Below are 19096 nucleotides of genomic sequence, written 5' to 3' on the forward strand. Positions count from 1 at the left end.
GGCTTATACTATTGGACTTTTCCATATTTCTCTGCGCATTTTTATTTCTTAACTTCTGTACCTCAGTACCTCCGTTTTTCATGCATGGGATCATTGTTGTTTGTCAAACTTACTTTTGAAAAATAATTCAGATGTTTAACCCTGTTTAAAAATGAAAACTGATTTTTAAATCTTTGTATACTAAACATTGTATCAAACATGTCACATGACTTTTTCCTGTGTTCGTGAATAGGTGTTGGTTTTAATCAGTTTTGATGTAATTTCTTACATTTTTTTAACAAACATTGTTTATTTACTGTTACTTGTAATAAGTTTAAAGGAAGAAATAACCTGCACATACCTGTTACATGGGAAATAAATAATGCTGAAAGGGCAGCAGGTAAGTAATGTGTCCATATGGCTAGAAATCTTAAACCCAGAAAAGAAGTATTTTTAAATTTCATGACTAAAATTAAAAAAAATTAAGCAGGAACAAAGATTTTGCTCAATTAGTTGTTTGAAATTGATTAATTATATTGTTACTCTTTCCACGCTGGGTATCATTACTTTGCCTTCTCATTCTTCGGTAAAGATTTCCATTGCTGGCAGTGGAGACACAAAAGTAGCCAACATAGAAGTTAAACTTTTAATAGAAATCTGTTTGGCTTGTTGGTAAGATCCTAATATATAAGGCCTCTAATTTTTATCTAGTCTCAATATGTACAGTAAAACCTGCACTAACCGGAACTGTAAAAACGAGCAAATTTCTGATGCTGGGAAAAGCAAAACAAAAAGGAAACTGGCCTTTTAAGTTCCGGGCTGCTCCTCAGACGAGTGTGCAGCACGTACTTGGGGGAATGTTGAATGACAGCCAAAAGCAAGCAACAAGTATCTCGGCTTCTGGCACCCCTGACAGGCCAGCCCCCCTGCTGCCCCCTCCTTCCGGCAGGCTGCCTCCGCCTCGTGGTTACCACCCCCTCTCACCAGCCCGCATTTACTCCCCACAGCTCGTGGGCCTTTCCCCCCCTTCCTCCCAGCAGGCCACATCTCGGCCCCCGCATGGCTTCCGTGCCCCCCTCCTCCCCAGATAACCAGATTTTGTAGGTTACCGGCACACCCTAATCCTCAGGGATGCCGGGTAACACAGGTTTTACTGTATATATTTTGAGCGGTTAGATAGTTCCCTGATGTGTCTTGTAATTAGATGGATTATCTTTTCATTGTGAGTTTATTTTTATCAACTCTATTTTGGTTTAAAGTGAAAAGATCATGTGTGTTTAAAAAGAATCCAAAAAGCCCATTTAGAAACCAAAAAGGAATATGTTCCAGGATACATTTCATGTGTATCATGCTCCAGTTTCTTAAGCAGTTCTGAACATTTCCTGTGCCCTCTCAGGAGAGATGAGTTTGTTAGTTTATCAGCCAGTGATGTTTCACCTGGATAATGTGTTGATTGCTATTGAAGTGTTCTTTGGTATCCAGTTGTATTTAATCTGTTTCTGTTTGTGAAAGGACAGTCTGTTAAGAAGTACTTGATATTTTGTATGTGGGCATTCATATGGTGCTTGGCCAAAGGATTAAACAGTTATGTAAAATAATGGATTTTTTAAAGCAACAAAAATAAGATTACAGTCAGATTAGCTAAGAAAGTTAGCTTGGTTTTGGAAAAGGTATTTTTGCAGGCCAAAAATACTTCAGAAAAACAGTGGCCTATATTGGAAGCACCTTTTGCTTTCATTCCTTCTGTTTTTTTTTAACGTGCCAACCTAAAATTCAGATTGTATTACACAAAACTAACATTTGTCAAACATTTAAAAAAAATTAAATTGGCTCTCATGGCGATTGCATTTGTATGTGTAAGACAAAAACATATCTCATTAAATTTAGGCTTTAGTTTGATCATTAAGAGTGGATGTTCTAATTAGTTTCTTTTGTTGAGACTCATGATTTTGGTGGCTTTTTCAGAGCTATATTTTTTCGATCGGATTATGCTTAGTTGCATACCCAAGTCCCTGTAAATGTTTCCCATAACTGTGTGTGGTTAATAGCAGATTTAAATGTGTATATATGTGTGTTACTTGTGTTTCTAGTAAAAATACAGGGCATTTTAAAGAAATACCTTATTTCTTTTTCCCTTTCCTTACTCCTGCCAATGTATAATTTACTAACTGATTTAACTAGTTTATTTATGTAATCTTATGTCCCTTGCATTTACTGTTTATCAATGTGTTTAGTGTAAACTAGGTTATGGCCTTAAATCTCTCTAGCTTTCTGCTAGTGCAGGTACACTGTGTCATATAGCATTATATAAAATATGTAGGTTTTAATATTTCATGTGGACTTAAGACTCTAAATTCCTTTGCATTAAAATTCAGAAATAAAAACTTCATATTCTCATAGAAGAAAAGTATTGATCAGAATATACATTTTCCTGTAGCAGACAGCATTCCTTACTATACCAGTCTTTTGACTTTTGGAAGCAACAGCATGAATTTTTAGGATGATGAACAATATGTAGGTAGTAGGTGATATATGTTTTTAATGTAGTTAAATGATTTTAGCATACAAGGGAAGACTTGATGTGCATTATTCAGAACCTCTGGTACTCTCCTACAATTTAGGACTTTTTACAGTGGGGTAACTTGGACTGAAAAATTGCATATTAGAGGTTCTGTAATGTTTACAATATTGATAAGATGGCATCTTTTAAAAATAATGTGACCTAAAGGGTTATCTTAGATGCAGATAATTTTTAGGCTTTGCTGAATGAAAGCTGCAGTTCAGTTTTGTGATAAAAATATCCGTGGTCATGCGTTCTCACAGGATTTTTCCTGTATTGGATAAGACATGGTAAAGCGCCCCTCGAAGGTTTTGAAGCTTTGAGGCCATTTGAGTCCTTTCCTCACCTTTAATTATTCAATGCGGATATTATGTTCTGAAGTAGACCCTTCTTGTTTTAAAGACTTTCTGACCATCTCTTGACATGTGTTTTTGCAGACACACATTTGAAGGTAGTATAATTTATAGTTTACCACATTGAAATTAGGTGAAATTGAATCTGAAATTTCCCAACCAAACAGAATTAATCATTAATAGAAATGTAGTCTGACCAACTAATAGAGCTTGTTGGTAGCATAGCCCCTTGTTTAATGTATTTTGTGTAGAGATGATTTTGAACTGTTCGTATTGTCACATGTTGAGTTATTAAATATATGTTCCCATGACATTCTATAATGCTGAAAAAATAAGGGATATGCATTATGTCATAAGGGATAAGTGATCTCAAATTCAGTTTGCTTACTGTTATTGATGTCGTCTTGAAAAAAAATCAGATAGTGTTTGAAAGGAAAATAAATTACTTTTGGGGGAAATTTCCAAAGGGTTAATAGCACTGATTACACCTTTTAGCCTTTAAGGTTATATGGTCTTCCTGACCATTCTCCCTCTACTCAAAGGTGCAGCTGTTCAAGAAATAAGTTTGAAGTGTGACTTGGGAAATTTTTGTATTAATAGAAATGCAGAATTATTACATTGCAAATTGTAAACTGATTGGTGTCTATATGAATGCCTGATTCAAAAAGGGTTTCTATAAATAGTAACAGCTTTCTAATACCAGCAGGCCAAAGAGTGTCTTAAGGTATTGAGTCTCTGGAGACCTAGATTTCTCAGCAAGGTAAGGTGGTATCCCATCAAACAAGAATTTCTGAACACATTTTCAATTAAAGCACTAGGATTCTATATTAACTTAATTATAACTCATTCCTTTTCATGTTATGCTTGGAATTTTGCATTAATTTTCATTTTTCATTGGTTTTCTTATTTAATTACCTTTCTTCCAGCCTTTAGGAGACCACTTAGCAAGTTGCTAAAACCTTTTTGTTGGTCTTAAACTGAAATACTAGTTTAACTTGTAACGAAGAAATAAAAATATTTTTTTATTAAAAAAGCCTCTTGTGTCATTTTGTCTAATCTTCTGTTATTCTGCATGTCAGCTTCTATTCAACTGAGGCAAATATAAAAATAATAGTGTTGGAAATAGGTGACTCATTTCTCTTCTTGAAATATTTTCATTCGTTGACCAACTATTGCCCTTTTAATGTTGTCCTCTTATTTTTAAAATAGCAAACATTTTTCTGCTCAGCTTTGGAAGGAAAAAAAAGTGAAAAAGTGCTACATTCATTAGTTTAGTGTAGCAATTTGATACTGGCTATTTTTAATAATGGAAGGCACTCATTTTATCAGTGTTTAAAGAAAAAAGTGGTTCGCTGTGTTTCAGACTATGAAGAAAGGATAACAGAGCTTTACATAGCTTGCTTTGTTAAAGTGTTCATTTTCTTTTTTTTTAATTAGTCTTTTGCTTTTATATATGTCATGTACTGTAGTTTGGAGCAAAAAAATCTCTGCTACCTGGCATACACTAAAGAAACTAAACTCAATCCTGTATAATGATGGGGATCTGTTAACCAGTTTCAGCCAACTCACGGAAGTTTGAAAGGGAAGAATTGTAGATCCCTGTGTATAGTTTTGCTGTTGAACAGTAAAGTTGTCATTAAAATTGAGATTTTTGAGTCTTGCTTGTAGTGGTGGTTCTGAAAGAGATGGGTTTTTTCATGGTTCATTTAATATAGCACTGTTCAGAAGTTGCACTTTTGCAATGTTGCCAACTTCTATTTTATTTTTGAGCCTTGTGATACATAGTGTTTTCTTAACACCCCAACTGCTGCAGTCACAGTATTGTGTGAGAATCTCTTCTTTCATTTGGAAAAATCAAAAATTCCAGCTCTTACGGCTTCATGGGGGAAAAAAGGTTAAAAATGTGACCCGAATGCAACCTAAAGGCTCAGAAGTCAAGTAAAATGAGCCCCAAAGTGTTTTGGGAGGAGTTGGAGGCGGGAGGTTGGGAATGCATGAGGTTGGCAATACTGTGATGCCATATACAGGCAAGATACATTCAAAACCACATGAGTTACTTAATACATTCATGTTTACAGCTCCACACGCGTAATAATGAAATGAATGAGCATAACTTTTCTGATTGCAGAAGTTCAAGTAGTGTATAGTCACAAGAGACAAATTGAAATATTCAAGCTAGCTCTGCAAAGAACATAGGGCTCAAAAGATCTTTTTTGCGTGTCTTTCCCCCCCCCCCCCTCCCCAACCTTTTCCTCTAATGTATCCAGCCGACATCTGCTGCATTGCAGAGGAGCAAAATTGTGCCTGTCTTGCCATAGTCAACTAAGCACTCACCAGATCTGAAACGGGGTTGCTTCCCAACTTCTCATCACTTGCTGCCACTGTTGATCCATATAACATGACATCCAGAAAAGCAATTGCCTCTTACTCCCTCTTGCCTTTTTCTGCTGCTTTGAGCAGTTCAGACTTGGGGGAAGAGTGCTACCTCTGGTGTTGTGTGGGGAAAAGGGTCTCTTCTCCCCACATCTCCTCTCCTCCTGCAGTTAATTCCATCCTATCAAAATCAATCCTGTCTCCCAACCCTCCTGTCATTTCTGCTCCTGGTCCCAGCCTCATCTCTACAGCTCCTGAGGTTGGTTCTTCTGCTGTGTGGGTAGTGGGTTTTTTTTTTAAGAGCTGCAGCCGATGTTCCTTCTCCCACCTCTCAGGTCCAGTGTTGCATGGTGGGGGAGAGAAGTAGGACATCCCTTCCATTGCTCATTGGAGGGGAGGAGGAAGTGGAGCAGCTGCCCTGAGTTTCTGGCTCTTTCTGTTCCCTTGTGCAGTGAGATTGATGCGTACTTCTGAGTAGCAGGAAGGGGAACACTGCCTACCTCTGCAGCAGCCCTGATTGACTGCTTTCCCTTTTCCTAGGTAAGAGCAGCCAATCAGAGGAGAGTGTTTCCCTGAGGCAGTACTAAAAATGTGGGCCTCAGCACTGTGGCTGGCTTAGAACTTATATTTCCTGGGTCTGCAAAGAAATGCTCTCTGTGGCTTGAAAGCTTGTGTCTCTCTACTAGAAGTTGATCTGATAAAAGATATTACCTCACCCACCCTGTGTCTCTATTCGGTGTAGCTTATGGAATCCAACCACAAGAGTAAATGGCCCTTGCCACAGAAGTAGCTTGACACCTCTGGTTTAAACCAAGCATCTTTAACTATTAGCATTGTCACACATGGAGTATAGTGGAACAGAGTTCACACAGCGGCATTGTGAGCATGAATTGCTGTTTAATCACATGTGCATTTGGGAAGTGATAACACAGATATCTTCTTTTGTGTTTAATGAGATTTTTTTTAACAATAAGGCTGAATTGGATAGAGATTCCAAATTTTAAAAAAGGAATGGGGAAGAGCCCCATAGTGTCCTTTCTCTTTTTTTCATTGATGTGCAGACAGGGCTTTCCCCTTAAGAGTTAGGATGGGATAGAGTCATGAAAGATGCACCAAGGGCAGCTATTACATGATTGCTTGTATGTTAAAATTTCAGGCTTGACCCCACACATAACTAATACAGTTGAAGGCAGAAAAATATCATCAGCTGCTCTGGGCTGACACCCAGTTGGCTTGTGTAACTGAAACGCAGCTCCTTCTTTGACACTGCCAATGGTGGCATTAGTCATAGACTTTGAGGTCAGAAGAGACCGTCTTGATCATTTAGTCTCTCCTCCTTCACATAGCAGGCCACAGAACCTCACTCACCAACCCACTCCTTTACTAGACCAAATAACCTCTGAGTTACTGAAGTCCTCAAATCATGATTTAAAGACTCAAATTACAGAAAATCCACCCCTTACACTAGTTTGAAACTGCAAGTGATCTGTGCTCTATGCTGTAAAAAAATGCAAAACAAACCCAAACAAAAACAACACACCTCCAGGGTCTCTTTCAAACTGACCTGGGCAAAACTTCCCAGCCGCAAATATGGCAGTCATTTGGACCCTGAGGATGTGGGCTAGACCCGCAAGATAAGACATATAGGAAAGGATTCTTTAAGAACTCAGAGCCCTCCCTATCTAGTGTCCTGTCACTGGCCACTGTAGACACTGCTGCTTGTAGTTGCAAAGTGGCTATACACCATTCTAAACAGTCTCATGCCATCCCCTTCATAAACTTATTAAAACTGAGTCTTGAAGCTAGTTTTTTTTTCCCCCCTTACTGTTCCCCTTGAAAAGCTGTTCCAGAAGGAATTCAAGGCCTTTTAGGCAAAAGCAGAATTGAGAAAGAGCCTCCCATTTTCTGATTAAATTAAAGCTTTGCTGGACATGCAGAAATTTAACTTCTGCATTTTTTGTACTGAATCTCCCATTTGGAATTATTACTAGAATATTCTCAAGACAGCAATCAAAACCACACCTTCCGTTATTTAATCTAAAGGTTGGATGGTATATATTTGTGTTAAACATGTCTAAAAGCTTAAATAATAAATAGTTACTGTACCAATAAATAAACTTTGGATCACTACTTATAAAAGGATTAGATCAAGGGTTGCTCAAACCCATGTTGGCTTGCTTGACCCAGTAATAAACTCTTTCACAGTGTACCCTTTTAACAAATGTTGCCAATTGCTAATTTTAGCTAAAGAATCAGTTTGGGGAAGTTTAAGGCTGGATCCTTTCTTAGGCCTGGAGTAGACAAGATTTACAACTGGGCCCCCTTTCTGTAAGGCTTCTTATCTTATCAGTTACCTTCCAAGTCCAGTTTTTTTTTATAATTAAGCCACATTCTACACGGTTTTCTCATAGCTGCTAACAGCACATTCACTTTACACAAACTGCAAGACACATTTTTGTTACCCAAACTATTTAACTCTTTATGTACTTATCTAATCCTCTGCTCACTATCCTAGAAAAAGAGAAAGTTCAGTTCAGAAAAGGATGGCAAATGCAGGGTATTGAGAGGAATGGGACTCTTTAAAAGTGAGAACTCTCTCAACTTGCGTTAGTAGCTCTCTGAGCAGCAATAGCTGTGGAAAGCTGGCTATTATTGAAAACAGGATGCTGGAATGGATGAAGCATTTACCAATCTAGCAATTTGTATGCTTTTGTGAAGATGTTGTTCTGCAGTGACAATGGGGCCTCACAAATCTTCTGACAGCCTGTGTGCAGAGGCAAAACCCTCCCTGTCACTCCCAATGACCTCAGGATCAGCTTCAATGAAACCACTTTTGAGCTCCCTCTTCCAGAGTTGCTATCATCCTGCCTCTTTTGTCACTGGAAGAGTAGGGTAGGGAAAGAAGAGGGAGCTTCAAACCCCATTTCATAGATTCAGGCTCTGCAGTTTTTATCAGATGTGCCCTTGCCCGCACCCTCTGATGCATATGAGGCTTAATTTTTTTTTAGGTGGAGTCCCTAAGTCTCATAACTGCTCCATTGTACTTGTATTCCTCTGTCCACCTCCCCACAGAGCCTCTTGAGACTGTTGATATCGGAAGGGAATAGGTGATTGAAGCAATATTGCAGTTTGGCCTTATCTGCTCTACAGGACATAGGGCAGTGGTGGGCAAGAGCTTCTCAGTGGGGCAGATCCGGCCTGCCTAGGGCTTTGATCTGATCTGAGAGGCAGTTCCACGCCCTGCCCCCCACAGAAAAATCATTCAGGGGCCAACATGTGAGAAGCAAAAAGCCTCTCGCTGACATGGCCCCCAACTGTGAAGAAAGACATTCCCTGTGCCCACCAGAGCCTGGAGGGGCCCAGCCTAGTAGATTATTGTGTGCTCCAGCCCTGCAGTGGGACAGTCTCTACACTACAGTGTTTTTGCAGAAAAACAACCGTTTTTCTGCAAAAACTCGTGGAGCGTCCACACCTCAAGTGTGTTTTTGTGCAAGAGAATCGAAAGAACAGGGATTTTTGCGCAATTGATACTACTCTTTCTACGAGGAAGAACACCTTTTTGCAAAAGTGTTCTTTCACAAAAAGGCATGTGTGAACGGGGAAGAGGGGGTTTTTGCATGGAAAGAGGAAAAAGCACAGGTGCCCTGGTGGCCATTCTGTGCATACCAGTCAGTGCTTACTTTCGAGAGAGCATCTATGCAGTCTGGACGCTTTGTTTTGCAAAAGCGCATCGAAAAAGCTATGCGCTTTTACAATATGGATGTGCTTTTGCTCAATATGTTTTTGCAGAAGATCTCTTCCGACAAAAGCTTCTTGCACAAAAAGCCTGCAGTCTACATGTAGCCTAAGCTCGGGGACAGGATCCAGTCAAGGTCCTGAGGTACCCCACCCTTGATTTACAGATGGTGACCTACTATGATGGTACCAATGAGTGTAACCTATGCTGAGTGCTGGTTTAGCAGCAACTGTAGGTCAAATGATGTGTAGCACTGTTAGGCTTATAAAAAGCACACAGGCTCTTTTTCAGGGAAAAAGGCAATACACTGTGTTTATTGAGAATACAGTAGAGAAGCAGCATACTCACTCACTCACTCACTCTCTCCTCTGAGGTTTGGCGTGCAGGACTGAACCCACAGTCCCATGGCAAGAGCTTCCTTTCTTATTCATGTAAGTTCCCATTTGGGCCTTTGGATATTGCAGTGTCATGCTGCAGTCATCCACCCTTTGGAGGTGTTAATCTGTGTTTTTGGGAGTTACCCTTTGAAGGTGATTGTTAGGCTGCCCATCTTGTGTGTCACTCTTGGGAGGGTCTCTGCCTGTCTCCAAGGTTGTCAGTACTGCCAGTTTCGTTCAGCCTCAAGACACAATGCATGTTTCCTCATCTTCAAAGTTTCCACTTCTGTTTGATCACTGGGCATCTGTGATGGCTTTCACATTCATACACACCTTCCACGCACACCACACAATTGTATCAAGTTTCAGACAAGATCAATAGTTACTAGAAGACATCTTAGTTTGTGATGCAGACATGAAGTACAACTTAATTTGTATGCTAACAGGGAGCAAGGTCTTAAAGTAAACATCTAATCATGAGAGAGAGAGAGAGAGAGAAATAGAAGCATACCGAACTTCTAAGCAAGTCATTATACATGAAATCACATTATGCATTATTCTTATAGTCTTAAACTCAATACTAACCTATACTAAAATACAATTTTTGCTACATCTTTGCACCACTTCCAAAAACTCTGTTCTTCAGTGGCTCTGCCCCACTAAGCACCAGATCATTTTCGTAATAAAGACAAGACCCATATATTCTTCAGAATAAAGAAAAATGCAGTCCAAATAATTCATTCTTTCAGACTGCTTTAAAATAAAAGCCATTGTTGGTTTTCTTGGGCCTATCTTGAAGTAGATGGTTTCTGGGTATTCGTCTGACTCTTTCAATTTGTTTTTTTTATTTCCCCCAGTGGATAATTGAGATTTACAAATGCTTGGTAGAGATCTTGAAGTTTCTGGTCTCTGTCAATGGGATTAGAGCAGATGCGGTTGTACCTAAGGGCTTGACTATAGACGATGTATCGTATGCTGTGTCCTGGATGGAAGCTGGAGGCATGTAGGTAAGTATGTCAGTCAGTGGGTTTTCTGTAGAGAGTGGTATTTAATTTTCCATTAGTGATTTGCTGGGCTCGACAAATAGTGTAATCTACTCGCCCGTGGCGAGTAGATTACACCCTGGAAGAGCCGGCGCGGAGCGATCTCCGCATGTGCAGAACAATCTGCGCATGTGCAGAGTGCAATACTGTGCGGCTCGGCGAGCCTTGGTCATTTGTACTGTGGTGTCCAGGAAATTGATCTCTCGTGTTGAATGGTCCAGGCTGAGATTGATAGCAGGGTGTAGGTTGTTAGTCTCTGTGGAATGCATCCAGTGTTTCCTGGCCATGGGTCCAGATCATAAAGATGTCATCAATGTAGCATAAATAAAGGAGGGGTAAAAGAGGACGGAATCTGAGGAAACGTTCTAAGTCATAAAGCTACTTCAAGATAGGCCCAAGAAAACCAACAATAGAACACCACTTGTCATCACCTATAGCCCCCAACTTAAACCCCTCCAACGCATTATCAGTAACCTACAACCTATACTGGAACAGGATACTACACTCCGAGAGGCTCTGGGAGACAGACCCATAGTCTCCTATAGACAACCACCTAACCTCAGGAGGATTCTTACCAACAACCACACTAATACCAACCCTGGAACTTTCCCTTGTAACAAACCCTGTTGCCAACTTTGTCCACGTATTTACTTCGGTGACACCATCACTGGACCTAACCGTGTCAGTTATATGATCAAGAACACATATTCCTGTTCATCCAGAAATATAATTTATGCCATCATATGCCAACAGCGTCCTTCTGCTATGTATATTGGACAGATTTCTCAGACACTTCTCCAAAGAATTAATGCCCACAAATCAGACATCAGACATCTTCACAAGGAAAAACCAGTAGCTTTTCATTTCAGCCTACTTGGACATAATCTTAACAACCTTACTACATGCATCTTACTTCAAAGAGACTTTAACTCCAGATTACAGAGGGAAACTTCAGACCTTTCTTTCATGCTTAAATTTGACAGTTTACGAATGAGTCTTAACAAATGCTATTTACCTTAACCATTACAAAGACATCTTTCCCACTTACCACCCCTGATTAGCCATTCATTGACTCATAAATAGCTATTCCCTTCTTCCCTCTCCCTCACCCCACCTTCTGTACTAAATCTGATTTGTCAGTTTACTAATGTTCACTTTTTTCATTGTATTCCTTTGGTATATATGGTCATGCCAATTCTCTTCCAGAATATGATCTGAGGAAGTGGGTCTGGCCCACGAAAGCTCATCACCTACTAAACCTTCTTGTTAGTCTTTAAAGTGCTACATAGCTTTTCTTTTTGTTATAGCACTGTTGTCATTGTTACAGGTTTGACAACCATCTATAAGGTTTCAGGAGCTACTACAGCAAATACCAGGTTTGGCCCTAGTCTGCACTTAAAAAATTAGGTATGAGAAATTCACCACTTGGAACACTAGTTAAGCTGACTTAGATACTGCAAGGCCAACTAAAGAATTCTGCTGTGGCATGGCGATGTGGATTATCTACAGCCATGGTCACCAACTGGTCGATGTCGATCGAGAGGCGTTTGGCCCCCCTCATTTCCCCCCCACCCCCGAGAAGCCCCACTACCTACCTCCAGCGACAATGGTAGTGCCGGCTTCCCGCAGAGTGGGTGGAAGTCCTGCAGCTTCGCACCACTTCCGGAGGTTCCAGAAGCGTGCTGGCTGCTCCCCTCCCACAGGTCTGTGGTGTGTCGGCCCCAGGGGAGGCATGTGTGGGGGAGTTTCGCTGTGCTGCGGGAGGGGGGAGTCGGACCTGGAAGAGGTGCGTGCTGGCTTCCCTCCGGGGGTGGGGGGGAGTCCTGGGAGGAGGCGGATGCAGGAGACTCCCTGGCCCCACTGGCACCCTGCCCCCTCCTTTTCCCTCTTCCCTCCCTGCCTCCTGTTCCCTCTTCCCACTCCCCATCCCCAGAACTCTGTCCCCACTCCCATCCCATCCCATCCCATCCCCAGAACTCTGTCCCCAGCGGCACCCTGTCCCCAGCTGCAGAAACCTGTCCCCACTGGCACTCTTGTCCCCTGCTACAGAACCCTGTCCTCTCCCCTCCTAGCACCCTGTTCCCTCTCCCCTGCCCCCAGCCGCAGAACTCTGTCCCCACTGGCACCCTGTTCCCTGCTGAAGCACCCACTAACACCCTGTTCCCAATACTATGTCTCCTGCTCCCACCAACACAGTTGGGGCCACGTTAGTGAAGGTTGGGGGGTGGGGATTGGAGGAGGTTCTTTCTGCATCTCTTGTGTGGCCCCCAACTGACTTTTCTGTGGGTCAGTGACCCCTGAGTCAAATCAGGTTCCCTGCACTTCTCAGAAATAAAGACAATGCAGAAACTTTTTGTGTTTGACATAGTATTTTATTTAAAAATGAAGCCTGGCCAACAAACCCCCAGTTGGGGCCAAGCCCCCATCTGGCCACAGCATCAAAACACTCCCGCACTCCCCTTTCCCCCAGACCCTACATCTGAGCCTATCATACACTGGAATCCCCTGCCCTGAGCCCCTTACATACCCCAACCCAAATTCCTGAACCCTCACATCCAGAAGTCTGTGGCTTGCTTAGTACCCTAACCCTACATCTGACCCCAACACTGCCTGGCCTGGAGCCCCCTCCCTGAGCCATCGTCCCCTTATCCACTTCCTCCTGCGTCCAGATTTCCTCCCAGAGCTTGCACCTCTCACCCCTTCCCACACCCAAATCCCTCATTCCCACTCCAGAGCCTACACATCCTGTCTCAAGCTAGCGAGGGTACGGCTAGACTGCAGGAATTTTTCAGGATTCTGGAGATATCTCAGAAAACCTCTTCTGCATCCAGGGACGCATTTGTTCTTCCACTTCTTTTAGTGGAAGAGCAAACATGCTATTTTGGTCACCCCTATAATTCCTCTTTCCATGAGGAATAAGGGGGCTTCCATGGAAGGGGTTTGTCCAGACAGGCCAAATGTTGGAAAAACCTGTTCCTACAGAAGAATTGGGGGGAAAAAGCAGTATAAGGGTTGGGGATAGCTAGTGATGGAGAGGAGGAGAATAGAGGGCAGAGTTTCAAGGAAGGGGCAGGGCAGTAGATCTTGGCTTGTTCTGTCATTTAAAAAGTGATCTTGAGTGTAAAATGGTTGGAGACCACTGACCTACAGCAATAGAAAAATCCCATTTTTCGCTACAGGAAGTGACTATTGCAAGGCACTACAGCTTAGCTGCAGTGCTGTAGCTGTACCACTGGAGTCCCATGGTGTAGACGTGGCCTTGGTACTCTGGTTCTGTGCCAATTTTAAGAAGCCAATCTGATAATCTCCCTTTCACTCTTTCCTTAGAAACCCCCAAGTTAAAACTTTTCAAGCCTTCATACATCCTACAAAGGTCTTATTTCTTAACCTACATTGTAAAAAGCAGGTCTCCTTTGGGGCTTTCAGGTTTATCTGCACAATGTTTTAGAGTATGTTTGAAATACTGCCTGCCCTGCTGAAAAGATGTGCAGACTAGATACACAAGCATCACTTTGACACTGAATAAAGCTTTCTGAGGTACAGAACTGCATAGACAGCAAGCAGTTACATTTTTGGCTATGGCCACTGTGGCACATACCTACTTTTACAGGTAATGAGATGGGATTGGCAGACATTTATGTAGACACAGTCCTTCTATTTTGAAAGAGTTGAGGATATATACTCGTGAAGTTCCTGAGGCTTAGAACATTGAATCATCCCATTTCTTTGTTTAACCATCTACCCACTAGTGACAGACACAGACCTAGCCACCATCACCCTTTACAAATTGCAGACCGTGCTTTACTTAAATGTGTGACTTTACCTAGGTGTGTTACAGCTCTTCACTCTGCAGACCTTTCATGGGTCAATCTACGTGAGTCTGACTCCCATCTCAAAAAGCTACTTAGTGCCTGTATGTATTAACCCTGCAGTCTCACCTTTGTAAAATATTCTTGGAATCTTTTACAAGGCAAGAGTTGACAGCTACTACATTTCAAAAGCATGTATGGGCAGAGGTAACAAAAAGAGTAATAAAGTCAAAATAGCCAACTTAGCATCTTAGAATAAAATTTTGGAAATAATGTGTGAACTAATGGTTTTAAATACTGCTTTGAAATCCATGTATGAAAAGATAGGTGCAATGTCTAATTACTGACATAAAAATAAAGCAGATCTCCCATCTATACCATTTTTCTCTACAAACAAAACTCTATTTTTTTCTGGAATTGGAGGCATTCCTTCTGTGGTTTGGCAACAGTTGTGCTGCATTTTGGAGACCAGATAAAATAGTATTGTGTGTGTTTGATCACCAGTATGAACTCCTGCTTTTAACCACTGTCCCCTTTTAATGAATCATAGAATCATAGGACTGGAAGGGACCTCGAGAGGTCATCGAGTCCAGCCCCCCCCCCCCCTTACTTGAAAAGCTACTTATGCATTTTATTACAGCTGAATCTGGAAATAAAACTTGAGTTACTTCCAACTTGTCATTTTACTTCAACATTTATGGTTATAATACTATTTACAAGTTTGGGTAAGTACTTGTGGGCAGCTCTAATATGTCATTGAAGAGCAAGGCAAGGTAAAATCACTCCCACCTTGAATTAAAGTAATAATCTAAAATGCATCACCACCTATCAGGAAAGTTGGAAGCCTGAAGTTCAGTACTAGAGCCATGGTTATGATCTCTTTAGCTGTGCCTAATCCTGGCTGTGAGAAGGCCCTGGACCTGTTCCTGTTGGTTCTCTTTCTGCAGTCCTGATCCTGCAATGAGCTATACAGTGGTCTGCCTATGTGGATCTTATCAGGCAAGATCAACACATGGGAGATTATTCATAATGCCCCCCCACAAATTAAAATTTTCTTCCGTTATTGAAAAAAATCCAATCCTTATTACTGCCCATTATACAAGAATGCTTCAGTTAATGTAAAATAATTCTGAAGCCCAGTCTTCAGTTTTCCTATTCACCAGATAACCAAAATGATATCCAACCCCTGAACATCAGAACCCGACAGCTACGTCTACACTGGCATGATTTTCCAAAAATTTTTTTTTAAAGTAACAGTATAAGGATTGGGGATATCAAGTGATGGAGAGGAGGAGAATAGAGAGGGCAGGGCTTCAAGGAAGGGGCGGGGCGGTAGATCTTGGCTTGGTCTGTCATTTAAAAAGTGATCTTGGGTGTAAAAAGGTTGGAGACCACTGCTTTAGATAAACTAATCTGACTAGCTGCAGAAAGAGTGAGCTGATCCTCTCTGGGAAGGGGGCACATCTCCCACCATGCCAGAAAGGCCAAGCACCACCTGCCATTCTCCCTGGTACAGTTATGCTCTCTCCCACCTAGGGATGTAATCAGATACTCTTATCGGACTTACTGGATAGTCGACAGGAGAGTGGACTAGTCGCTTCCGCTTCCCTTTCCCTCCCCCCACTGCCTCTATCTGATAGGCAGCGGGGGGGGGGGGGGAGGAGGAAGAAGATGGTAGTATTTAAAAGCAGCAGCACTGCACAGAGCCCAGGGTCAGTTGGGGAGCCCCCAGCTGATCTTGGGCTCCAAGTGGTGCTGCCACTTTGAAATGCACAGGGGCCGGGGTCAGCTGGGGAGTCTCTAGTTGACCTTGGGCTCCGTGCAGCACTGCTGTTTTGAAATACTGGGTGGAGCCTGAGATCAGCTGGGGAGTCCCCAGCTGATCCTGGGCCCTGCACAGCATTTCAAAGTGGCAGTGCCTCTTGGAGCCTGGGATCAGCTGACCCTGGGCTCCGTGCAGAGTGCTAGCTTTGAAATGTACAAGAGTCCCCAGTGGGGGTCCCCAGCAGGGGCTCTTGCATGTTTGAAAGAGGAAGTGCCTGTGTGGAGCCCGGAGTCAGTGGGACTTCCCTCAGGCCCTGGGCTCCAGGCGGCGTTCCAACTTTGAAATGCACAAGAGCCTCTGGTGGGGCTCTTATACATTTCAAAGGTGGAACACGGAAGGGCTTATCAACTAGTCAAGTATTGATGGAAATTCCATTGACTACTTGACTAATAAATTAATCATTAGTTAACATCCTTCATCCCACCTGCGCCCATGGAGCTGTGCATATCGGATGAAGTCTGGTCTGTAATGGTTACAGAATCGCATCCTGTCATATCGTGCACTAGCCTGCAGCACTTTGCAGTCTCATTATGCAAAATGTCCATTTCATTAAGGCCTTGTTTCTCTAAAGAGTCTTCTTTTCTCTTTCATCTCATTAGCCCAATACTTGTCTCTATTGCTCCCCAATACTTATGGCTGAGCAGTCTATTGCATTTCATGTAATCTTGCCATTTTTAACCCCTGTCCACATGAAGCATGTGTGGTTCAAATATTACATATCAACCGCTTTTTACCAAGAGTTTTCACACTGGAGACAGCATTCAAACCTACCAATACATTCATTTCACGGACTGTATCTTAATTATCAAAGATCTGTGAGGAGCTTTTAAAAAATTGTGTCTCCTATCAGACTTCTCCCCACACCCTTTTCCCGCAACATGGCGATAATACATCTGTGATATAGCCTTTCTAAGGCAGCGCACTGGGAGTAGAAGGGTGCTGTGTGGCTAACAGAGAAGCTTAGCTGCTCCAATTTAATACATGAATGATGTGCTCAAATACTTGATTGCTAATACCCAAAGGGCTCGTCTACACTGGCCCCTTTTCCGGAAGGGGCATGTAAATTTCATGAGTCGTAGTAGGGAAATGCGCGGGGGATTTAAATATCCCCCGCGGCATTTAAATAAAAATGTCCGCCGCTTTTTTCCGGCTTTTAGAAAAGCCGGAAAAGAGCGTCTACACTGGCCCCGATCCTCCGGAAAAAGCGCCCTTTTCCGGAGGCTCTTATTCCTACTTACTTCCTACAAAGTAGGAATAAGAGCCTCCGGAAAAGGGCGCTTTTTCCGGAGGATCGGGGCAAGTGTAGACGCTCTTTTCCGGCTTTTCTAAAAGCCGGAAAAAAGCGGCGGACATTTTTATTTAAATGCCGCGGGGGATATTTAAATCCCCTGCGCATTTCCCTACTACGACTCATGAAATTTACATGCCCCTTCCGGAAAAGGGGCCAGTGTAGACGTAGCCAAACAGTATTATTAAACATACAGACCTAAATCGTTGTTGTTGCTTATTATATATATTCTGTGGCTCTTAAACTTTATTTGAAGACAATCCAAGCATGACACCCAGATGTACAGAGAGAAACTTTCTTTCAACTGTGTACTGTGTAACATTCGCTTCAGTACAATTTTTAGGCCTGTTTTTATTTTGCAAGAGTTTGGGAAATGACTGTTCTGTGCACAGAAGTAGGCATGAAGTCCCCTGCACTTACAGCTGTGCATGAGGAACTGCAAGGAGAAGTGGTACATTTTTTTTAACAGAAGTCTGAAATTCCTGTGTCTACCTGGAGCAATCAGACCATGCAATACACACTGGCAATTCTCTCCTTTTTGCTGCTCGGTGGTGGCTACTTGTAACTCAAGGCCTGGTGGAGCCTCCCCTACCTTTTATGTTCTCTTTGTCCCTGGCTTAGGGATGATCCATAAGAGAGTGGATGTTGTGATCCCATCCCTGCAGAGCAGGGCTTTGCTCTAGCATGATGTACCACCCCTAAAGCTCCTTCCCTCCCATGGAGTTGAACTGCATCAGTTCTGCTACCAGATGATCTCTCCGTTGCCAGAAGCTTGGATTGTCCTGGAGTCTGGGGGGACACCTGCTGTAATACTCCACATTGACCCCGTGGTTTGACACTAGTCTATGGATCCAGGCCTGGATGAGGAATTTACCCACCACTCAGCTTACACAATGATTTTATCGGTTACTGTAGTGATTCTGAAATTGTGTAGGCACATTAAAACAGTCTACCGAATGCTACTGCAGTTCCCCCTGCGGCTGAGTATCCTCCATCAAGCTGACCAAAGCGGGTTAGCACCCAGCTAGATTCTTAATGGCCTGACAATTGTGTTTATGTGGCTATTGTGAGGTGAATTGGTCTTTCTTCATCCCTCCTTCTGTTAATACATGAGATCATGCAGTAGCTGAAAGGCCATATTTTTGGCATTAAGCAAAGGGAGATGGGGTGAGCATGATGTTCTTTAGAACAGGCAAGCCGGAGTAAAGAGCAGTAACCTCCCAGCAAGTGCTATCAGGGGCAGACGGAGACATCAGTGAAAATTAGAAGGGGGAAATGGAAGTGCTGCTGCAGAGCCCTCAAGGTAATCTCTGCCTGCACTTACAGCTTTTGCCCTGAAATATGGTGTAGTGTCCACCTGTCATGGTCTCATAGGCACAAATGTTTGGTTGTCACTCCTAATGGGTGTGCCCTGGTCTGTCATGGTTGCTATGGGAGGTGAGCTTATTTGTGAGCAAATGAATTAACATGTCAGAAATATCCTGCGGAACAGCAGCATCTTCTATGTAAACCATCAGCCCCACCTTCTGGTTCTGAGAGCCTCCCACATGCTTGGTCTTTCCGGTGAGCTTGGTAAATTGCACTGACACCTGTGGGCAGCCACACTCTAAGGTCTGGAAGTGGAATGGTCACACTGGAAAACAGAAGCAGTGAGTTGTATGCTCCACCAATATGAGAGCACAGAGGCTTAGTGCCACCCAAGTTTTGGGGCCAGGTCTCTCCTCAGTGCACCCCCCAACCCTGCCTCACCCCT

This window comes from Pelodiscus sinensis, chromosome 1, assembly GCF_052426305.1.
Source record: "Pelodiscus sinensis isolate ZL-2025 chromosome 1, ASM5242630v1, whole genome shotgun sequence".
In the NCBI taxonomy this organism is placed as follows: Eukaryota; Metazoa; Chordata; order Testudines; family Trionychidae; genus Pelodiscus; species Pelodiscus sinensis.